The sequence below is a fragment of the Trichechus manatus genome, unplaced genomic scaffold (genome assembly GCF_000243295.1).
Source record: "Trichechus manatus latirostris isolate Lorelei unplaced genomic scaffold, TriManLat1.0 scaffold00077, whole genome shotgun sequence".
Classification (NCBI taxonomy): Eukaryota; Metazoa; Chordata; class Mammalia; order Sirenia; family Trichechidae; genus Trichechus; species Trichechus manatus.
This window is the reverse complement of record NW_004444013.1, coordinates 2,326,720-2,351,087: the sequence shown is the minus strand read 5'-3', so window position 1 is coordinate 2,351,087 and position 24,368 is coordinate 2,326,720. Positions and strand designations below refer to the sequence as shown.

At 54.6% G+C, this 24,368-nt stretch overlaps 1 protein-coding gene across 2 annotated transcripts in view; it reads right to left on the bottom strand.

Moving 5' to 3' along the window:
• Positions 1 to 24,365, bottom strand: part of GTF2IRD1 (GTF2I repeat domain containing 1) — a 145,691-nt gene extending 121,326 nt beyond the window's left edge. The window contains exon 1 of one of the 2 annotated variants that reach the window (XM_004380766.2): positions 24,227 to 24,365. The gene's annotated coding sequence lies outside the window, so the exon portion shown is untranslated. The remainder of the gene's footprint in view (positions 1 to 24,226) is intronic. The other variant, XM_004380765.2, reaches the window with a different exon arrangement.
• Positions 24,366 to 24,368: the final 3 nt, after the last annotated feature.

The window sequence follows — 24,368 nt, the reverse complement described above, 5'->3', positions numbered from 1 at the left end:
CTGTTGGTGGTATGCGGGTACAGTGCCCCAGGCCTGCCCCACTAGGCTGGGAGGCCACTCGGGCGGGCAGGGGGGCAGACAGCTCTCCTCTCCAGGGTTGGGTTTCCCCGTTATTTAAAGCCTGGCTCCTGGCGGGCGGGCCGGGGAGGCCACTGCCTGCGTGACCAGGATGAGAAATCGCAATCCCAACTCCAGCCCGCGTGCCTATGGCAACTGGCGTTGTGGCCTTGGAGACTAATCTCCAGTCTGCAGCCAGCAGGGCCCCCCCAGGCGGGGCTGCAGCTCCCTGTGGAGCTGAGAGGGCCCGGGGCGCAGAACAGGGGAGGAGGGGCGTCCACCTGCAGCGGGGCCCTGGCCAGGCTCGCAAGCACATGTTCCCACGGCCACAGCCTCTGCCGCCCTCATGCACAGTGACACACGCAGGTCACAGCCACACGCTCACACACCAGCAGTCACACACATGGCTCCACCCAGCACTGGGACCAAGACAGCTGCTCCTGCCGTGAGGAATTCCCAGGCTGGCTGGGGATAGGACATTTACACTAAAATAGACAGAAGAAAAAAGAAAAGATTAAGGCACTGTTATGGACTGAATTGTGTCCCCCAAAACTGTGTTGTAAATCCTAACCTCTATGCCCACGGTTATAATCCCATTTGGGAATGAGTCTTTGTTATCTTGATGAGGTAGGATTAGTGTAGGGTGCGTTCTGAGTCAATCTCTTACAAGAGATAAAAGGAGCAGATTAGGCAAGCAGAGATGGGGGAAAGACTGATGCCAAGCCACATGGAGATCTCCAAGGAACCAGGAAACAGAAGCTGAAGAGACAAGGACCTTTCCCCAAAGCTAACAGAAAGAGAAAGCCTTCCCCTAGACCCTTAGAGCTGGTACGCTGAATTCGGACTTTCAGCCCCCAAAACTGTGAGAAAATAAATTTCTGTTTGTTAAAGCCACTCACTTGTGGTATTTCTGTTATAGCAGCACTAGATGACTAAGACAGGCACAGCGTGATACATCTTGATCCAGGCTGTGATTACACGGGTGTTCCCAGGTGAAAACTCATCACACTAGACACTTGAGATTTATACACTTCACTATAAGTTATACCTCGGTTAAAAATAAAAATAAGTGCAGCACAAGCAGCAGAAAATGGGAGCAGAGGTGGAGGTGGTCAGGGGAGGTTTCTGGAGGAGATGACACTGAGCAGAGTGGAGCTTCACAGGGGAGCAGGCATCTGCCAGGCGAGGAGGGGAAGCGCGCTGGGAAGGAGCAGGCAGGGGAAGGGCAGGCCACTCACTGGTGCCCGGGGTACTGTCCATCTGTGGGCAGGACGACTGCCTCCCCCTCCCAGTACCTACCTCCCCTCGAAATAAACGCTGAGCAAATATTTAAAGACTACCAGTTTGAAGGCATGCCAAATTACTGGCTGTCCAGGAAACCAAATCATCAGCCTGGGACACCCATGTGTTGTAGCTGGGCCTGAAAAGGGCAAAGGCGTCAGGGCACGAGGCAGCCAGAGCGGGTAGGGTAGGGAGCTGGACACAGCTCTGCAAGGCTGGAGAGCCCAGTTCAGAAGAGACTGGAACAGGCCAAGGGACCTCGGGAAGGACTTTGAAAGCTTACAAAGGACCTCAGGAATTCATGAAAGACCTTGGAAAGGACCTTGAAAGCTCACAAAGGACTCTGAAGACCATGAAGGACCCTAAGGGTTCATGAAGGAACTTGGGAGTTCACGAAGCACCCTAGGTGTATATGACGGATTCCAGGAGTTCACAAAGGACCTCAGGAGTTCGTGACGGACCTCAGGAAGGACCTCGGAAGCTCATGAAGGACCTTGTGAGTTCACAAAGGACTCCCGGAGTTTACAAAGGACCTCAGAAGCTCACAGAGGACGCCAGGAGTTCACAAAGGGCCTCAGGAGTTCCTAAAGAACCTCAGTAAGGACCTCAAATCTCACAAAGGACTCCAGGAGTTCATGAAGGACCTCGTGAGTTCACAAAGGACCTCATGAGTTCATGACGCACCTTGGAAAGGACCTTGAAAGCTCACAAAGGACCACAAAGAACGTCGAGAAGGACGTCGGAAGTTCACAAAGGACCTTGGAAGTTCACAAAGGACCGTGGGAGTTCACGATGGACCTCATGAGTTCATGACAAACCTTGGGAAGGACCTTGGAAGCTCACAACAGACCTCAGGAATTCATGAAGAACCTCGGAAAGGAACTTGAAAGCTCACAAAGGACCTCAGAAGCTCAAAAAGGACTCAAGGAGTTCACAAAGGACTGCGGGAGTTCACGAAGGACCTCAGAAAGAACCTCAGAAGCTCACGAAGGACCTCAGAAGCTCATGAAAAACTCCAGGAGTTCACAAAGGTCTACGGGAGTTCACGAAGGATTGTGCAAGTTCACGAAGGACCTCGGGAAGGATCTCAAAAGCTCACAAGGAACCTTGGAAGCTCACGAAGACTCCAGGGGTTCACAAAGGACCGTGGGAGTTCACGAAGGACCTCGGGAGTTCACAAAGGACCATGGGAGCTCACCTTTCAAGCAAAAGGAGCCACTGAGGAGTTTGCAGTAGGGGCAAGACGCGGTCAGTTTGAGAGATTCTGGCTGGATATGGCCGATCAACTGTAGGGCGCAAGAATGAAGCTAGGGAGATCAGCAATTACCAAGCTCTTGCAGCAGTCCAGGCAAGAGATGACCAGGTCTGAACCAGAAGACAGCAGCAGAGATGGAGGGAAAGGTGGACTTAACCATCCCAGAGGACAGAGCTTTGTGACTGAGTGGATATGGAAGGTTCTGAGAGGGAAGCATCGGGAGTGACCACCAGGGTTGTTGACTCAGATGACTAAGCAGATGGTGGTATCCCAGGATGAGCAGGGAATAGAAGGGAAGGAGGCTAGGCCACTAGGTCTATGTGCCTGAAGGCCATCTGAGGGGTGATGCTCAGTAACCTGTGGGTGACAAGGGGGCTGGGGGCTTGGTAGAGGGCTCTGGGCTGGAGGGATAAGATGGGAAAGATAAAGGAGGGGGCAGCAGAGGAACCCGAGTGGAAAAGGCTGCCCGGGGAGAATGTAGTGGGAGCAATCAAGAGGGAAACTGAGGTCAAGAGCTTGGGGAGCTCACATATTCAAGGAGCAAATGAAGGAAAAGGAGAGATGAGGAAGAGCCAGAAAGTAAGGAGAGCCAGAGGAGGTGTAGCAGTGGCGGCCTGGGGAGGGAGGTCAGGGAGGAGGTGGCAGCTGAAGAGCCACCAGGGCATTAGAGACCTGGGCGGCACACCGGGTGGGCAAGGCAGTGGTCCAGGGGGCTGAGCAGTGGATGGGGGTGAAGAGGTGGAGACAGTGGGGGTCTGGCTAGAAAAGGAAGCAAAGACAGAAGGGGTGTGGAAGGCTCAAAAAAGGCTTGGTTTTTTAGGATGAGGAAAACGTGAACCAACGTGGTTAGATGGCGACACTCCCTGTCTCTTGGCTGTGGGCCAGGCTGCCAAGGTCCTTTCAGAACTGAGCCCAAAGCCTCTGAGTCAGAACAGGTCAGGCCCACTGTTTCCCCCTGGGCCCAGATACTGAGCCAAGAGCCCCTGCATCCAGGCCCTCTGCCAATACAGAAGGACAATGAAGGGACCCCATCCACAGCCAGTTTCCAGTTCATTCTATCTAACGGAAGGCAGAGGGTGGAACCAAAGGCCAACCTGTGGAGGCGGTAGGAGGTGGTGGTCTCACCAGCCTTCCTGCAGAACAAAGAACCATGGAGCAGTTTTGTTCACTGCAGTCCCCAGACCCTAGAAGAGCGCCTCGTACACAGTTGTCAGTTGCTGCCAAATTGGCTGACTCATGCAACCCCACGTACAACAGAACAAAGTGGTGCCTGGTCCTGGGCCATCTTCACCATCGTCGGTATGCTCGAGTCCATTGTTACGGCTACTGTGCATTTTGAGTACCTTCTAACCTATGGGTCCATCTTCCAGCACTACATCATTCTGTTGTGCGCTACAGGGTTTTCATTGGCTAATTTTCAGAAGTATTCATCAGGCCTTTCTTCCTAGTCTTTGTCGGGAAGCTCCACTGAAACCAGTCCACCATGGGTGATCCTGCTGGTATTTGAAATACCGGTGGCATAGCTTCCAGCACCACAGCAACGTGTAAGGCACCACAAGATGACAAACTAAAGGGCAGGCAGTGGGGGTACACAGCAGGCACTCCATAAATCCTTGTTGGACAAATGAACAAGTGGCTAAAGGAAACAGGAAGTCTGAGACTGCAGGAGATGCAAAGTCAAGCTCAGCCAAATACCACCATCCTTGGCATCCAAGGCCCTTCCACCAGCACCTCCGACCCCAGCACGCCCACCTGGCCAGCCTGGTCCCCTGCCCCCGTCTGCACCAGCCTGCCCCCCTCCACATGATGAGGAGGGAAAACATACAGGCTTCAGAGGTCAGCAAAGCTGGGTTTAAGTTCCCACCATGTGATTAGCAGCTGGTGACCCCCATCAAGGTACTCAATCACTCCTTGCCTCGGCGGCCTTATGTGTAAAATGGTGCCCTCATTCTGCTGCTCTCGGCCCCTGGAGGCCCACAGGAGAACGTGGGAAAGGTGTCTGGCACACAGGGCCTGGTGGATCACAAACGCTCGTTAAGTAACGACAGAGTGATGATGATGACTGCTTCACACTGACATCACTGCAGCCCAGCACCTCTGGGTGCGCTCACACGGGCCTCCTGAATGGCAGTGCGGTGGTATTTCTGTTCCTGCAGGTGCGGGCCTGAGGGGTGCAGGCCTGGCATTCAGTGGATGGCAGGGAACCTGGCTGCCCTCCTGCTGTATATTTATATTTATATAGTCTTCATCAGGGCATGTGGAAAGCTTAGGGGCTGGATGTCGGGGTGGTGGGAAGAATCCGGGCCTGGGGTGATGCCAGCCCCTGGGGCGCACTGGTGCAGAGGCCTCTGTCATGTCTCCCAGGGCCCCCGTGCCATACATAAACATGCCTTGCTCAGGAAGAACCACTTGGAGGAGGAACATCAGGTCTTTTCTTGTCGGGAAGAGGCTGGCAGAGAAAAGCTAATCATTTATGGGTGATCTAATCCTGGGGTGCTGGCTCATGGGCCCCCCAGCCCAGCTGGCAACCCAGCACCACACTGCTGAGTTGGCTCCCTCCCTCCCTCCTCCTCCTGCAGCCCTCTATTTAGCCCGACCCCTCTGCCCCTGAGCCTGCCCTGGAATGGGATGGGCATCAGGAGGCCTGGTTCCCTAGACACCACCCCTCTCTGGGCCTGTTTCCCCATCTGTAAATTGAAGTCTCCAAGGGCCTTCTCACCCTTAGCCCCAGATGGAAGGACCCCTCTCCTGGTGTTCAGCCTCCCCACCCCGACCCATTGCAGAACATTCATCACAGTCACCCTCCCAGGGGAGGAGCCTTTTCCTGTCCACTCCCTGTCCGTGGGCCCTTCCCCCAACCCAAACGCCCTCCCGCCCTCTCCCTGCTCCTTTATACCCCATGCCACACCCTCCAGGACCTGCACCTCCGTTCAGGGACTCCCAGTCCCAGTCCTGCACCCACCCACCCCACCCCTGGGCCTGGTACCCATCTGCAGGACTCCAACTAACTGCCCGGCCGCCGGCTGACAGCCACACCCAGAACTGGGTGAAGCCGCACAGGCCCTGCCCCAGAGCTCCTGAGCGGGAAGAGAAGCAGGGTCTGTAAATGGAGACCCAGTCCGTCTGTCAGCACCACAACAAGGGTGGCTGGCGCGTGGGGTGCGGAGAGCTGGCTCCCCAAGGGTGGGGGGCATCTAAGGCAAAGGTTTAGAGGCAGGGCAATACGGTGGAGCTCTGACGGAGCCTGGGAGCTCCAGAAGGTTCCAAGCAGGAGTGGATATTCACCAGGAACTTAGGCCTGGCAGGCGTTGAGCTGAGCTGTGTGTTAGCAACAAAACTAAGCGTCACCTGTCAGAAGAGCACTCCGCTGGGACCTGGGCAGGACTCTCACGAGCAACACCAGGCCCAGGCAACAAGCTGTTTTACAGAACTTAGAGAGTTCGATGACTTGTAGGTGGGACCTATCACTCTCCAGCAGAGTCCCTGGGTGATACAAGCTGTTACCGAGGTTGGATGCTAACTAAAAAGTTGGAGGTCTAAGTCCACCAGTGTCATCTTAGAAGAAAGGCCTGGCAATCTACTTCCAACAGATCACGGTCATTGCGCACCCTAAGGAGCAGTTCTACTGTGACACCCAGGGGGTCACCATGAGTCAGAGGCGACTCCACAGCAACTGGGTTAGGTGCCTGTGGTGTCTGACTCCGAAGAGGACACGCTTCCCACACATCAGAGGGGCGGCCCTTGACATTCAGGTATCCATCCAGCAGTTACCTGTCAACCACGCTTGCCACCACCAATTTCCCTCTTGCCCATCTGCTTGCACGCACGTGCACACACACACACACACACAGACACCATGGCTAACACTCAGTGTGACCCCATACCCCATTCATTCCCTTCACAAATACTAGTGTGGGCCCATTGTGTGCTGTAGGCAAAGATCACCATCAGACAGGACTGAGCCACAGAGTCCATTCCAGTAACGTCACGGGAAGTGCGTGGCCCCTGCCAGCAGGCAATGACAGCTAACAGGGCATCAGTCCCCCGGAAGGTGACCACCATCATTCTGAGTCTGCACACTCACACTTACTCGCTGGTGTGCCCATCGCCCCCTGCCCCCCATCACAGCTGTCACGCACACTATCACCTTTGACACCCCAACGCCACTGAGAGGGGGGTGGATGGGGCTCACCATGCATCCTGGACAACTGAGGCCCAGCATGTAGGTGACCGGAACATGATTACCAAGGACCATGGGGAGCTGGAAATTCATGCACAACCATGCTCTGCTCCACGGCCCCTCCTGTGTGCACAGGGGCTCGCGCACAGGCTCACACTCACACCCCTCCTCCGCACCCCTGGGCTACCTCCACCTCCTCCATCTACTGTCCACTGGGTGAGGGAAGCCTGGCTGCCTCCATTCACCAGGACAGCCTGGGGCTCGCTGAACTCTCTCTGGTGGTATGATTTCACAAAGTGTCCCTGCTGCCCTTCTCTCAGGCCCACAGATGGGGAGGGCCCGGAGGAGCCCAGCCTAGGCCACGCCAGTCCTCCCTGGAGCCAAGGTGACCAATATCGGGGGCAGCCCCCTCACCAAAAGCTCATGGTCCCAGCGCCAGCATGGATGAGGCCCTGAGGAGATCCGGGCCTGGCCCAGTCCTGCTCCCCACGGGGCTGTGCAATGCTGGACAACTTGCTTCTCCTGCCGGGACCTTGGTCTCCTCCTCCCTCACAGAGCAGTCCTTGGGGGTGAAACCACTCGTCTATTCAAACCCCACCTGGGCTCTCGGACGTGGCTGAACCCCACTTTTCCCCCCAGCCACAATCACTTCACTGCTATTATTTTTTTTAATAATTTATTTTATTTTACTGTTACTGCTGTTGAGAATATACACAGCAAAACATACACCAATTCAACAATTTCTCCATGTACAACTCAGTGACATTGATTGCATTCTTCGAGTTGTGCAACCATTCTCATCCTTCTCCTCTGCGTTATTCCTCCCCCATTAACATACACTCACTGCCCTCTAAGGTTCCTATCTAATCTTTCGAGTTGCTGTTGTGAATTCGATCCCATATAAATAGTTCTTTACTAGTTAAGCTAAGCTACTGTTTGGTTTTAAGAATATTTCAGGGGATATTTTTGGTTTAAGGTTTACCTTAAAAATTATCTCAGGGCAGTAGTTTCAGGGGCTTGTCCAGCTTCCACAGCTCCATAAAGTCTGGATTCCAGGAGAATCTGAAATTCCATTCTGCATTTTCATTTTCTCCCTTTAGACTAAGATTTTTCCATAGAATCTTTGATCATAATGTTCAGTGACCAACAACAAAATAAATAAAATTTTGAAAAAAAAAATGTTCAGTAATGGTAGCTGGGCACCATCCAGTTCTTTCGGTGCCACGGCAAAAGAAGGCAGCTGTTCATGGAGGCAATTAGCCACACATTCCATTTCCTCCTCCTATTCCTGACACTCCTTCTTCCTCTGTTGCTCCAGGCAAAAAGAGACCAATTGTAGAGCCCTGGATGGCCACTTGGAAGCTTTTAAGACCCCAGGCACTTCACAAGAACCCAGAGGTAGTACAGAAGCACTAAACATATTCTTAGGCTAATTAACTGGGATGGCCCTAGACCTCCAAACCAAGGAATCAAATCCCATGTGATGTTTGGCTATTATTATTATCACAACCATGTGCTGACTGCCCAGTGTTGTGCTGTGAGGGTGGGCGTGTTTTCAATTCCCCCAGCAACCCTCCAAGCACAGTGGCACTCCCATTTTACAGATGAGGAAATGGATGCTCAGAAAGGCTGAGTAACTTGCCCAAGAGTCAGGTTCAAAGCAAAGTCAGCCTGGATCCAGACCAAACATGTTCTTGACTCCCCATAAGGTCCTCTGAGCAGCTCCCTCAGGCACAGCCGACCCCACAGTCCTGCCCCACCGAACACACCAGCGACTGCAGGCTCATTATTCTCAAAACGTCCTTCCTGCCAAACACGAGCGGGATGGCCAGAGGCCAGTTCTCCGCCAAGGGCTGCAGTGAAGTCTTTGGGGGCTTCCTGAGGGCATCACAGGCCCTTAAATTGGAAAGGACCCCACAGGTTTGGAGATAATATCTTCTGGGCCAAAAATGGGGCCAAGGGCCCAGGGAAGGGTTCCGTGGTGCCAAGATCATGGACTTTCAGGAATGCTGAGATGGTTACGGAGACAACAGAACAGAATTTCTGGAACTGGGCCAGCCCGTGACTTAAAGACCCTGGACTCCAGGCCACTGAGCCTGCCCTCCTTTTTAGAAGCAGATGCTGAGCCAAGAAAACGGGAGCAAGTCGCTGGCTCCACATCCAACAAGAAACCCCATCTGCAGCCCAGAATGAGAAAGATGCCCCTGTTCCAAGGCCCCCCACCCAACTTCTGGCTGAGGAGGTGAAGGTGCAGGACACGGGGAAGGGTCCCAGGCCCTGCCCCTGGCATCTTCACACCTCCACGCATTCTGCCCCAAGGCTCCAGCCCTCCAAGACTGCCTGAGGGAGAAACCTCCCCTTGGGGGTGAAACAGTTCCGAGGCTGCTCCCTGGAGTGGACAGCAGTCCCTGGGAGCTTAGCCACGCCCACCTGCCCCTTGGACAGAGTCCTCACGGAAGTCTGGAGACTTCTCGGCATCTCCAAGAGGGTAAATAGCTCACACCGGCAGTGACGGCAACATAAGGGGCGGATGAACCGGTAAGCAAGGTACACACAGGCTTACAGTAAGCAAGGTACGCAAGGGCTTAATTGTGTTTACTGACTAATTTGCAGTGAGCAATTTCATATGGTATCTTAGTTATCCAGTGCTGCTATAACAGAAATACCACAAGTGGATGGCTTTTAACAAATAGAAATTTATTCTCTCACAGTTTAGGAGGCTAGAAGTCTGAATTCAGGGTACCAGCTCCAGGGGAACACTTTCTCTCTTTGCTGGCTCTGGGGGAAGGTCCTTGTCATCAATCTTCCCCTGGTCTAGGAGCTTCTCAGTGCAGGGATCCCGGGTGCAAAGGACATGCTTCGCTCCCAGCTCTTCTTTCTTGGTGGTAGGAGGTCCCTCTCCTCTCTGCTACCTTCTCTCTTTTGTATCTCAAAAGAGACTGACTCAAGATACAAGCTAATCTTGTAGACTGTGTCCTGTCTCATTAACATCATAGAGGTTAGGATTTACAACACATAGGATAGTTACATAAGATCACAAAATGGAGGACAACCACACAATGCTGGGAATCATGGCCTAGCCAAGGTGACACACATTTTTTGAGAACATGATCCAATCCATAATACGGATGAAATTGTGCATTACAGATTTCACCCAGGGCCCAAATCACCTACAAGGAGGAGACATCACCCAAGATATCCCACCTGCCCCACCCAGGTCTCCTGGGAAGCCTCCTCCTGCCCCTTCTGCAGACCCAAGAACCGGGCTGGCTGGAATTTACTGTAATGAGCCTTGAGGGTTAGACTAGGTGATGCTGTGGGCTCCAACAGGCAGAGATCCGTGGCCCTCTCTCCTGCCTATTCCCCAGGGCCACCATTCCACGTGCCAGCCTTTTGCCTCTGGGCAGAATTTACAACCACTCTGCTCATCTTGGTCTCTCTCCTCTCCTGTCTTGGGTGTTTTAGCCACTAGACCACTCTCATTTCCTTGCTTCCCCACTCACTATGGTCTGTTCCCAAGCCTCCCACCAGCTGTTTTGTGCAATGGGCCACCTAGCCTGTGAATCCAGCAGAAGGGTGATTCATAACCACGGGCAGACAGGGAGGCTTGGGCACCTGTGTAGGGCAGGAGCCCAGACCAAGGGTCATGGCCATGGTTTTGGATCTTGATTCTTATAACTCTGGAATCTTGGCCAGGTGTCTTCCCAGCCCTGGTCTCAGTTTCCCCATCTGAAAAGGACAGGAGGGGTCAACACATTCTAAGGCCCTTTCTAGCTCGAACACTTCCTAGCTCGAAAGCACAGGGCACACCCCATCCCAAGGCTCAGGAATGGGGAGGGGGAAGGAAGAAAGGTGAAGAGGAAGGAGGAGGTCCCAATGAAGCCCTTGGCCCAGCCCTAAGGACAGGGCACATCAGCCAACCTGAAAGATAGACCAAAACTCAACGGCAACATGGAGGAGGGAAGGGGACACCAGCTAGAGCAATTAAAACAGTTAACTCTAAAGGAGGGTCAGCTGGAAAGGCTAGTTCCAAATCCAGGTGTTTGTTTTTCTTTTAACTGAAGTGTAATATACATACAGTGGAGCCCCTGGGTGGTATAAATGGTTGACACACTCAACTACCTATACCTAAAGGCTGGAGGTTCAAATCCACCCAGAGGCGTCTCGGAAGAAAGGACTGGTGATCCACTATTGAAAACTCTACGGAGCACAGTTCTACTCTGACACACATGGGGTTGCTATGAGTCAGAACTGCCTTAACAGTAACAGGCTGGCTACACATACAGTAAGAGTCACCCTTTTTGATGTACACTTCTCTGAGACGTGACAAACACATAGTCATGTTAACTACCACCACAGTCAAGATTGAGAACAGTTCCCCATGGGCCTCTTTGTCACCCCTGCCTCCCCACCCCGGCACCCACCAATCTGCTCTGTCCCTGTAGTTCTGCATTTCCCATGTCACAGAAATGGGAGGTACGCTGCCTTCTGAGTCTGCTTGTTTCACTTAGCATAACGCTAGCTTTTGAGATTCGCACATGCTGTTTGTATTAATAGTTTGTTCTTTTTTATTGCTACTATTATTCCATGGTATGGCTGTACCTCAGTTTATTTATCTATTTACCTGCTGTTGGGCATTTGCATTGTTTTCATTTTGGACAACTATGAACAAAGCCACTATAGACATTTCTCTTCAGGCTGTTACGTAAACCCAATTGTTCATTTCTCTTGGGTAAATAAATACCTAAGAGTGGGAATGCTGGATCATATGGCAAGTGTATATTTAACTTTATAAAAATGCCAAAAACCCATAGTGACAGAGGTATATTAGTGGTTGCCAGGGGATGGGGGAGGGGGAATGGGCAGTGACTACTACGGGTACAGGGTTTCTTTTTGGATTGATGAAATGTTCTGGAATTAGATAGTGGTGATGGTTGCACAACCTTCCAAATATACAAAACCACTGAATTGTACACTTTAAAATGGTGAATTTCATGGTATGTGAATTACATCTCAATGAAAAATAATAATTAAAAATAATAACTGCCAACTGTTTTCTAAAAATGGCTTACCATTTTACATCCCCACCAGCCAAGCGTTCCAGCCAAATCTGGCTTTAAAGGCAAGATGCCCTGCCACTCACTCTGGGCTGGAAGATGTGGGGCCCAGGCCCCAAATCAGGCTGAGTGGGTCCTGTGGTGCAGGCCTCGTGGTCTCTGGGTGGGGAGGGGATCAACCCTGCCCTCCACACAGAGGGGTCCCCTGGGCCCCAGGGAAGGGGGATTTGATGGGCAATGGCAATTCTGGGCTGCAGCAGAGTCTGCCATCCATGATCTGCTGTTGGTGGGCTCCGCTATTCCACTTCTTGTTCCTGGAGAAATGAAGAAGTTCATACTGGTCTGGGCCACCAGTGGCAAAGACTAGAAGTCAGCCTGCCAAATACCATTCCCATCCCCTTGCTTCTGCCATTAAGTCAGGAGGCTGACGTCTCTGTATTCCCGGCTCCCTTGCAGCTAGGAGGCACCACATAACCTAGTGTGCTATTGGAGAAGTCCTGAGCAGGGTGTGCATGAAGGTAAAGCTCTGAGAGGAGAAAGAGCCTGCCCTAATCCCTTCACTGCATCTGGACATGTGTGTGAGGTCTGGAGAGGATGTAGCTGTGACCGTGGAGCACAAACATAAAAACAAATCCAACATGTAAATCAAAACCACGTGAGACCACATCACACCCACTAAAAACCAAACTAAACCCACTGCCATCAATTCAGTTCCGACTCATGATGACCCCATGTGTTACAGGGCAAAAGTGAGCTCCATAGGGTTTTCTTGGCTGTAATCTCTCTCTCTTTTTTTTTAGTTTCCTTGGCTGTAAACTTTATGGAAGCAGATTGCCAGGCCTTTCATCCACGGCACCACTGGAGTCAATCTTTCCATTAGCCGGCAAGAACAAACTGTCAGTGCCACCAGGGACCACACCCATTTGGATGTCTATAATCAGAGACGGACAGTTACAAGTGTTGCGGAGGATGTAGAGAAATCAGAACCCTTGTAACACTGCTGGTGGGAATGTAAAATGGTACAGCCACTTTCGAAAATAGGATGATGATTCCTCGAAGTGTTACTTACTGTAAGACCCAGCAATTCTATTCCTAGGAATTTACCCAAGAGAACTGAAGACATATGTCCACACAACAACTTGTACAACATGTTCACAGCAGCATTATTCACAACAGCCCAAATCGGAAACAACACAAATGCCCATCAACTGGTGAGCGGATAAACAAAACGTGGTTTATCCATATACTGGAATATTATTCAGCCACAAAAAGGAAGGAAGCTCTGATACATGCTGCAGCACGGACGAACCTTGAAAACAATGCTGAGGCAAAGAAGCCAGTCACAAAAGGCCACACATTGTGTGATCCAGTTAAATGAAATGTCCAGAACAGACAAATCCATAGAGACAGGAAGCAGATCAAACGATTGCCTCGGGCTGGAGGTGGGAGGGACATGGAGGGCAACTGCTAATTGGCATGGGGTTTCTTTTTGGGGTGATGAAAATGTTCTTGAATTAAGATAGTGGTGATGGCTGCACAGCTTTGTGAACATATGAAACAGAACTGCATTGTGCACATTAAAGAAAAGTCATTTTAAAAAATAAACAAATAATCTAACATACTGAGGAGAAAAAAGCCGGAGTCCCTGAAGACGTGACTGAACCCTCAAAGGCACTGTCCCACCCCAGCCTTGGACCGCCAGCCCACGGGCTTCCTCTTGTGAGGACTAAATAAACCCCTCTTCGCTTAAGCCTCTGAAGTCAGGTTTTCTATTGTTGTCTTTGTTAGCTGCCATCCAGTTGGTCCCTAACTCATGGTGACTCCATGCACAACAAAAGAAAATGCTGCCTGGTCCTATGCCATCCTCAAGACCCGTTGTGGATCAGACTGTTGGGATCTTCAGCCATTTCACTGGCTGATTTTCAGAAGCAGAACACCAGGCCTTTCTTCCCAGTCCGTCTTAGTCCAGAAGCTCCACTGAAACCTGTACAACATCAGAGTAACATGTAAGCCTCCACTGACAGATGGGTGGTGGCTGCGCAAGAGGCGCAATGGCCAGGAATCGAACCTGGGTCTCCCACGTGGAAGGTGAGAATTCTACCCTGAACCACCACTGCCCCATAGATTTTGTATTACCTATAGCCAGACGCACTCCCAACTAATAGGGAACCATAACCTCCTTGCCACTCACCAGGACTAGAGGGGGCTCTGGACACTGTTAAGTGCTTGTCCCAGGCTGACGGTCAGTAATCACCTAAGCATCACGTTATCCTGCAGAGGCACCGCCAGGCCTCTGGAATGCGACACATCCGTGTATACGCACACACACGTGCATGTACGTAATGGTGTGTGTCTAAATAGCCCGGGATTAACTGTTCTGAGGCCCCACACTTGTGCTCTCTCCATTCACATCAGCTGCTCTTCATGGAGGAGAAACCACCCCCCCAGAGTAGGCTGTACCCAGCCCGGGGAGACACAGCGCTGTCAGAAGAGCTGAGGGCAGTTCATGGCCCCTCACCACCCTTTGGATGCCTCTGGCCCCTGAGAGGCACAGTCAGGCCTCACAGTCAGCGAGAGCCAGTATCCAGAGGTGGAAAAGGCCCTCGACCTTCAGAGCCCCCTCCTTTGTACCTACCACCCCTACCCCAAGTGCCCCACGCCTAGCTTGCTTCTAATTCACTTAACAAGTTTGTGCTGGCTGCCCACTCTGTGCCAGGCACCATGCTACGGGCAGGGATACAAAAGGACAGCACACCCTGACCATCTGACGTCACCAGCTCTGTGAAGGTGAAAGGCAAGCACGAGAGCTTTTACAATGCAGTGTGTGATGAGGGCTGTGCCTGCAGCACTTCAAGGGGCACCTAACAGACTGCAAGGGACGGGGAATCAGGGAAGGCCTGAGGAAAGAAATGGGACCTACAAGTAAGAACTAGCCCAATGAAGTGGATGGGGGAGAATGAAACCATGTTCCAGTGAGAAGCAACAGCTGACTGGGAATCAAGATGGAACATGGTATGTTCTAGAAACCGAGGAAACATAACATGGCTAAAGCAGAGAGGGACGGAGAAGCGAGCCCAGCTAGGCCGTGCCCAGCCTGGTACTTTCTCCCAGGAGAGCGAGAGCCTTTGAGCACTCTGGGAGGGAGGGAGGCATTCAGAGGACGGTCCCCACCTGGCCCCCGCGCAACATCCCAACGTGCTTCCAGAGGAAGGCCTTGTCACTTCCAAAATAAAATGCCTACCAGTCCACATGTACCTTTTCATGTCCTGTCTCTGGACCCTTACTCATCCCTGGTGGCACAAACAGTTAATTGCTTGGCTGCTAACCAAAACATTAGCAGTTCCAGTCCACCCAGAGGCAGCTCGAAAGAAAGGCCTGGTGACCTACTTCTGAAGAATCAGCCACTAAAAACCTTATAAGGAGCCCTGGTGGTGCAGTGGTTAAGCACTTGGCTGCTAACCAAAAGGCTGGCAGTTGGAACCCATTCCGTGGGAGAAAGATGTGGCAGTCTGCTTTCATAAAGATTTACAGCCTTGGAAATCCTATGGGGCAGTTCTACTCTGTCCTATGGGGTCGCTGTGAGTCGGAATCAACTCAACTGCAATGGGTTTGGTTTTCTTGGTTTGGAAAACCCTACGGAGCACGATTCTATTCTGACATACGCGGGGTCTCCATGAGTGAGACTCAACAGCAGTTGGTTTGGTTTTTTCGGACCTTTACTCACACTGTTCCCTCCTCCCAGAACGCCCAGCCCGCAGTCCAAATCCACCTATCCTCCAGGGCGCATGGAATGTCACCTCCCCTGCCAGGTGCGCTCTTCAACCAGATTCCCCAGGGAGCCCCAGCACCAGGAAGAGGCCAGCATCCAGCAAAGGGCCAAGGGGCTGACAGGCCAGGAGAGCAAGCCAGCTCTGCTGATGGGGTTTTCCCAGATTGCACAAGCAGAAACTGAGGCATGGCACACCCCACACTCCAAAGGCAGACAGGGAATGATGGGGCCAGCTCCTCTCAGGGCAGGATGGGTCTCCTGGGATGGCCCGCCCTCTGGGTCACCATGTGACAAGTGGAGGAAACGCTCTTAACCGGGATGGCACTCAGCTTCCTCCAACTGAATGTGCTGATCCTCCCAAGAACCCTGCAGGGTTATCTATCTTCACTGCTCTGAAGAGGCTCAGAGAGGTAATCACTTATCTGAGGCCACACAGCAGGAACGCTGGTGAGCCGGGATTTGAACACGTCTGTCTGGCTTCAAAGGCTAAGTCAGGAAGACCCAAGGAAGATGAAGGTGCGTCCCCAGGGAGGGGCAATGGCCTCCAACCCAGGGCACCAAGAGCATCTCCCCCTCAGAGTGCAGAGAACAGAGAGTCTCAGGGAGAGGCTGGCCCAGGGCAATGGAGCAGGATCAGAAAGGGGAATATGGTTAGCCCACCCACCCAGAGGCCTGCAGCTCCAGCTGGGAGCCATGGTGCACACCGGGCGGGCCAGGGGCAACCACCCCCTTCCCAAAGGCCCTCTCTCTCCCCACCTGGGCCTCTCTGCTGAAAGCTGCCACACCGGAAAAACCAGCTCCTTGATGAACACACGGCACTAGAGGCCCAGTCACAGGACCCCCGCTGGAGCCTGCCAGGACCACCCTGGAGCAGGGCAGGTGGGCGAGCTGGGGTCCTGCCTGCTCCAGGAGTCACCCAGGAACACCCGTGGGCCCTTCTGCACAGGGCTGACCTGCCAAGGTCCCTCCAGGCTTCCCAACTACTCCTACCGAGGGCTCCAGCCTCCAGGGGCTTCAGAGACACAGCAGGGAGCCTGGCCAGGGCCGACACAGTGGAGTGCTGGGGGCAGCCTCACTAAAGGGACAGGATAAGCCTCACTACAAACAAAGCTAACGAGGACCCATGGCATCACCCGGGGGGTTCCACGGCGTCGCCCCAGGGGGTCCCTTTTCTTAGGTAGCTGCAAGCCCTGGAAAGCCAAAGAGCTCTGGGTGCCCACCTCACTTAGGTGCCACAGCACACTGGACATACACCCTCCACTCAAGAGGTCCACCCTGCAAGATACTCGCTCCGTCTCCATCTTCTAGATGGTCGAGCTGAGACTCAGGCCATCAGGCGGCCGTGGATGTCACATGCAGAGCACAAGCAACACAGCTGGAGTCTCTGGTGACCAATGGATGTCACACTCACGAGAAGGGCCACCATTCAGGCAGCAGAGGCTCTCAAACGTCTCATCAACCAGCACTCTACTCAGAGCTCTCTCAGGTAACTGGGTGGTGCAAATGTGGCTCCAAACAGTTAAGTGCTCCACAACTAACCGAAAGGTTGGCGGTTCAAGTCCACCCAGAGGTGCCTTGGAAGAAAGGCCTGGCGATCTACTTCCAAAAATCAGCCATTGAAAACCCTATGGTGCACAGTTCTACTCTGACACACATGGGGTCGCCATCAGTCGGAATCAACTCAGCAGGAACTGACTTTTTTTTTTTCCTGGATCAAATGGGGACAACGAAGCAGGAACTCCACATATTCCCATTTCCACCCCCTCAGTGGCCCCGTAGCCCTCCAAGGCTCTGTGGAAATCCGCCGCCTTGTATTAACCCAGCTGAGTAAACCAGATGTCCTGTTCTCTCATCTACAAATAACCAAACCAAAGCACAGAAAGGTGAAGTCACTCATCCAAGGTCACACAGCCCCTTTCTGTTTGACCCTACATCAAGCTCCTGATCACATAACTGGCCTCACAGCTCCAGAAAAAAAGCGCTGCCCTTGTTTCAGAAGAGTCTTTGGATGGTGCAAACAGTTAACAGGCTCAGCTGCTCACCGGAAAGTGGGCAGTTGAAGTCCACCCAGAGGCACCTCGAAAGAAAAGCCTGGTGATCTACTTCTGAAAAATCAGCCACTGCTAACCCTATGGAGTACAGTTCTACTCTGACACACATGGGGTCGCCATGAGTTGGAGTCAACTCTACCGCAACTTGTTACTGGTTGTTTCAGGAAAATACAGAATTTCCACCTCAAGCCGAACAGCTGCAGGATGGAGGGCACAGACACACTGCAGGGACCCCCAGATCCCAGGGAGGGGGGGAAAGGGGACACAAGAGACGGGCAAGATACCTCAGGACACAGACACACTGCAGGGACCCCTCAGATCCCGGAGGGGGAAGGGGACACAAGAGACGGGCAAGATACCTCAGGGCACAGGCACACTGCAGGGACCCCCAGATCCTGGGGTCGGGGGATGACATAAGAGATGGGCAAGATACCTCAGCACGGACATCCACCCGCCCCACCCGACCTCCAGCTGTCCTGGCTCGCCAGCATCCATCATTCCAGGCGCCCACCTGGACACAGGATCCGCAGGGAGGCGAGCCAAGGGCAGCGGCACGCGGGTGTAATTTCATCGCGGGGCTCACTGTATGTGAGTCACCAGACACCGAGGATGAAATTCCAGCTCTGAGGACAGAGGTGTGCAGCTCACCTGGCTCTAGTCGGCACTCGACTGGGGTGGGGGTGGGCTGCAGGGCCCCTGCACCCATCGCACCTTTGTGAGAAAACAGAAAAAGGCACCCCTTCCTCTGGGTCTGGAGACCCTGGGTGGTGCAAACGGTTAATACGCTTGGCTGCTAACTGAAAGGTCAGAGGTTCAAGTCTACCCACAGGCACCTCAGAAGAAAGGCCTGGAGATCTACTTCCAAAAAGTCAGCCATTGAAAACCCTATAGGGCACAGTTCTTCTCTGGTCCACATGGCCTCGAGTTGGCACGGGACTTGGCAAGACGAGTGTGCTGGATTTCCACCCCCAGGAGAAGGGAGAAGGACGTACAGTATGTCACACAATGGAATACTACTCGGCAGTAAAGGGAAACAATCTCCCGACACACTCCACCATATGGATAAATGTATTATGCTGAGTAAAGCCAGACTCAAAGATTCCGTTTATATGACACTCTGGAAGACGCAAAACCATAGGGACAGGAAACAGCTCAGCGGTTGCCAGGGGCTGGGGTAGGGACTGACTGTACACGGGCTGAGGGAACTTTTGGGGGCCATGGGATTCTTCGTTCCCTGTCTTGACAGGGATGCGGGAGACATGAGTGTGTGCATTTGTCAAAGCTCCATCTACACTACACTCAAGATCTGATCATTTCACATTTCACCTTAACAGTATACCTCAGAACAGGCAGGGCGAACCCGTGTCAGAATCTCACTCAGACCCCTCTGACCTCGCCTCTGGTGGCTGCTCGCCGGCTCATGAGGGACAGACAGGTGCAAGGACAGACACACACCCCTTTTACGGTGGTTCTGCCAGTGGCCAGATAATGCACCTGGAGACTCCACTAGACCCCAACCAGCCAAAGAGACCGGCCTTGTCCAACCTTCCAGGCTGCCCAAGGGTCTCCTCCAGCCACAGAGCCAGGAAAGGAAAGGGCCCAGCCACCCTCTCTCCCCAACCCCACTGCCCTGTGGTGCTCCTGCAAGCCACCCAGGACCCCAAGCCCCCAGCATGACCCCCCATTGTGTCTCCACCGCAGGCCTGAGTCCCCACCACACAGCACGGAGCCCCTTGGACCACAGAGCCACCTTGGGGTCCAGGCAGAACAGGGAGCGTCATCTCTATTTTACACAGGAGCCAAAGGCCACAACTGGGGTGGGAGCACATGCCCCCTCACTCGAAGGCCTCGGTGCAGCATGGCAGGGTGCAGGCATGGCCCTCCTCACACCCCTCACGCGCCTCCTAATCCTCCCCCCTTATGTTTCTGTCATGAAGCCAAACTCCATCCCAGCCCACCAACAGTGAGCAGCAAGGTCAACTCCAACAGCACCTCACTGTACTCACCTTCCAAGGGGGGCAGCTCCCCAAGCCCAAGACCCAGCTTGGCCGAGGCCCCTCCCCCAAGCCTGGAAGGAGGCAGGGGTGGGGTCACAGAGCCACTCCAAGCACTCAGGTGCGGCTTTTCAAATCTTGACTAAAAATCCTAATTCGGTGCCTAATAGGGTGTTTCCAGCAACTTCCCTTTTCCTTCCAGTGTCTCTGAAGAAGTTGCATGGGCCACGCTGGCACAGAAGATTCTGAAAACAAGGATTTCCCAGACTGGGGGGGTCCCCGAACCCCCACACATCACCAGGCCTAGGAGCATCAGGACGCTTCAGCCAGAGGCTGGAGAAGCCTGCAACAAGGCCTGGAGGGCCACAGGTCAGCACCGCCCAGTCCAAGCCCGCTCCAGCGGAGCCCGACCTGACGGCCAGACCCCAGCCCCACCCCGAGCCCACCGCAGCCCCGTCTCAGCCTCAGGGGCAGTGTAGGGCTGTCAGATAAAATACAGGACCCCAGTGAAGTGTGAACTTCAGAGAGACAAAAAGTAAGTTTTTCGCATGTCCCAAACACTGCACGTTTCGTTGTCTCTCTGACATTCACACTGAACTGGGCATCCGGATTTTATTTGCTAGATCTGGCAGCCCTGAGCAGGTGGCCCTGAAGGAGGGAGACAGGTGAGCACACAAACAGCTCAGGGTCAGCCAGGCCCAACTCAGAGCCAAGAGGAGGGGGTTGGGAGCAAGAGGTCCGCTCACTACCTAGGACACCCCCATCAGGCACCCCAAGTCCATGCATGGGTGAAGTATGGCCACACCAGCTGATTCAGGAAATGAAACTCACCCCAAGCAGAACAAGGGCCCAGCCCGTTGCGCCACCAGGGCTCTGGGCCCCTTGCCCTCACCAGCCATAACCCAGGACACTGCATCCTAAGCCTGAAACGACAGCCGAAGTATCCACTCCAGCGAGCACTAGGATCATAAGTGGTCCCGGCCAGAAATCCCAGAAAATGAGGGATCTGGGCACCCAGCCGGGGTGGGGGCTCCCCTGGGGAGACAAAGCCAAGACTAGACCCCTGGTTCTCACCGCCCTGGCCCAATTCTGCTCAATACCCTGCACTGAGTAAACCAGTACACCCAAGTGCCAATCAGCCCAGAGGGATGAGCCACAGGACAGGTGAGCTGGGAAGAAGGGGAGCAGGGTGGGGGAGGCGGTGCTGAAGGGGGGCTTACCGCATGGCTCTCCACCCCCCAGCCCACATGATCCCACCTCCTGCAGGCCAAGGGCCCCTCTGCCACACAACCTGCAGCCTACAGACACCTGGGCCGAGACTGTCCAAAGAAGGCCAAGAAGACAGGGCTCCTCCCACCCTTCCTGCAGGTGCGGAGCCTGGAGAGGGAGGATGCCTGTTCTTTCTAGTGGGCTGAAAGGGTTCCAACGGGCTGGCACCCCTGCCCCACCTGGAAGACCCCCAACACCTATACCCAGAAGTCTCCATTGTCTCCCGCCACCAACCACCTGTCACATCCCCCGGTCTTCAGGCCAGGTTCGTCTCCTCCCCTCCTCCCACGTGAAACAATCCTTCCCACCACTCGGCCTCTGGTTAGGAATTCCTGCCACGAATCCCTTCCCAGTCTCCCCAAGGGTCCCGTCCCATAGGCCCACACTCTCCCGGAAGCTCCTTGGTCAAACCTCCTGAACACAGCGTGGGGCCTAAGCCCTTGGCCCTGGGTCCTGCTCTGTAAATTAACCCTGCAGGTTCGTTCCTTGGGTGCCTCCTGAGGCTCCACAGACCCCATGGAGCTGGACACACATTCCTGGCTTGTCCCAAAGAACCTGGCTGTGCCCCTGGCTGCAGGCATGAAGGAAAGACACCCACAAACGGCCAAGAGTCAGAGACCAGAGCAGAGTGGGGTGGATGACGTTGGGGAGCAGAGGCCCGGCTCAGGGGGCTTTGGGGGAAGGCACAGGCTAGGGTAGTGCGGAGACTGGGGCTCCAGGGGCTGGGGAGCAGGAAGCTCAAGGGAAGACGCTGGGGCTCCTACCACTGTGGGGACCGGGCCCTGAGTTGAGAATTTAGGAACAGAAGGCTGTTTACAATCTGGGTGAAGGCTGGGGAGCAGGAGTTCAGTCATTCATTCACTCACTCACTCATTCATTCAGTTATGTAGCCACACAACCAGTGTTTGAGTGCCAGGCCCTGGGACACCAGGGAATCAAAAGTAAGCTCACCCCACCCTGCCTGCAGTGCCATGGGGGAGACAGATGCGTAACACCAGAATTAGCTCAATGTTGGGACAGAGAAAGGACAGGCTGTCATGGGGACACAGAGGTGGCACTCTGGCCAGCCCTGGAGACAAGGAAAGCTTCCAGCCTGAGGACATGACAGCCAGGCTGGGTTCTGCCACCCTTCCTCTCCACCCAAGACAGGCCTGGCCATCGGAGGAAGCCCCTCACTCCCTCAGGGGCAGGGGGGGACAGCACATGCCAAGCCCAGAGGTGGGAGGACGGCAGGCCACGCAGGAAACTGCAAGACTGCAGGATTCAACGAGTGGGCAGAGAGAGGAACCTGAGAGAAAAGAACCAGAACCAGGAAAAAGGCTGTGGTCTGTGGGTCCAAGGTCACACTTAAGGTCATGAATGCCCCTAGCTGTCACCCACCATGTCACCCAAAAGCCTCAGCAGAGGTCTCTGACAGCCAGGCCATTACCAAACTGTGGTTACCCTGGCTGCTGGAGACAGCAGGCTGCAAGAACAGCAGCCTCTAAGACTCCCCTGACTACGCTGCCTTTCGGGCCACTTCCAAGCACCAAATACTGTCCTAAGAACTGCCGCTGTGGTGGAAGGCTCACAGGGCTCCTGGAAGCCTGCCTTAAGTGAACAGATAACAATTATTGTGATGAGCACATTGTAAAGAAATGACGCTCTTCTTCTTCCAGCATTTAGAGAACTATCCTCTTAAGTAGGTTAGCAAGCCCCCCAAAATGCTGTCTTCAAGATCCATTTTTGCAGCCCTAAGTTCTCCCGCATCTCTAATGAACGGCAGGCAATGAGAGGCTGCGGAGTTCTGGGGTCTTCTGGGATCCTCTGAGTCCGAACTGTGACTTTCTAGGTCATCCTCCCAGCAGACTACAGAATGGGGTGTGGTCTTAGGCCTCCCCCATCCCAAACGCAGGTTGGGGGGCTCCGGCACATTCTGCCAACCTGGGGCCATGCCTGCTCAGAAGAGGTCAGAGTCTGCCATCACTCTCCTGTGTGCCACACAGAGTGGCTCATCCTCCTGCCCTCGCGCCCAGCCCCTCCCCACCACCGCCTCCTGCTCCAAATACAGATCGATGCCAGTGCCCTGTCCCTTCGGGAATGACGCTGCTGAAAGAAACAGGCTGGTCCCCGGGCCAGGCAACCTCACACAGTGGGAGACAACGAGAGAGGGGCCAGGGCAGCTTCTGGCCACCCCTCCCCTTTGCTCAGAGCAGTAAGATAAGCCCCGCAAATGCTGTCACCTCCAGAAGCTACCCAGGCCTGCCCCCACTCCACACCCCCACCCACCAGGCCTGGAGCTGAGCCTGGGCAGCCCGCACCCACATGGCCGGGCCACACTCCATCCAAGAGGCCAGCGCTTCCCTCAGGTGCCCGGCAAGGAGACCCCTACTCGCTGAACTCCCTCACCTTGGCTGGGATGGGGACGCAGAAGCCTCCCACCCAAGTCTGGTCCTGGGAGGCCGGGCCACAGGGCCAGATGTCCAGACCACAGGCCCCTCCAGCACCGCCAGGATCACACAACTCTCCACTCCAGGTCCTGCCCTCTGGCCAGGGCAGGGCACAGTCCCTCTCCCTGGCTGCAGGCTGGGGCTGGAGTGCCCAGGAGAGGCTACAAGCCCATCGTTTCCGGGGACCCAAGCACCCAGGAGGGTAGGGGGCACCAAGCACCCTGTGGCCCCTCCTCCACCTCCCCGCCCATCTTTAGGAACTCACAGACCACCCACAGACGGGGCACCCCCAACTTGCTCCTCTGAAAGCTTTCTGCTCCCCCCCCCCCAATGCCATCCGCTGAGTCTCCTTCCCCCACCCCACCCGTAGTTCAGCTGCCACCACTCAGGCCAGCCCCTCCCTGGGGACCCCCACAGGAACCACTGCGCGGGGCAGTCCTCGCCGGGTTGGACTCAGCCTCGGAGTAGGGGGCACGGGTCCGAAGACCGCCCTGCCTGAGGCAGGCGGAGGTGAGTAGGGGGCGGGGGCCGCAGCCTTCCCAGCCCTCTCTGCTCCCGCACTGGGCCCGTCGCCCCGGCGGGCAACACGACTGACCTCATTCGCCAACTGCAGCAGCCTGCGGGCACCCGCCGCCCGCCTAGGGCGCCCCCACCTCCGGAAGGGCCGGGTAACAGCTCCCGGCTCCCACCCCTCCGGCAGGTGGGGGCGGCCGGGCCTCCCCTCCCCCTCCCCGAATTATAATCCCAGTCACGTGCCTCCCAATGCACCCAAAAGCCGGACCCGGATTCAGTAACACCTTGAGGGGGAGGGGCGGGAGCCCCAGGGTGGGGAGGAGAAGGGGAGCAGCGCCTCGGCGCCCGCCCCCCGCAAAAGTTTCTCCTACCTTGGAGGATCCCCAAGCGCTCCTGCCAGCGGCGCCCGGCCCGGCCCGCGGCCAGGAGTCAGCCTCCTGCCGCTGCCTCCTTAATTAATCCGGGAGAATGGGGAAGGAGGGCCGCGGAGGCGCGGCGCGGGAAGGCGGGCGC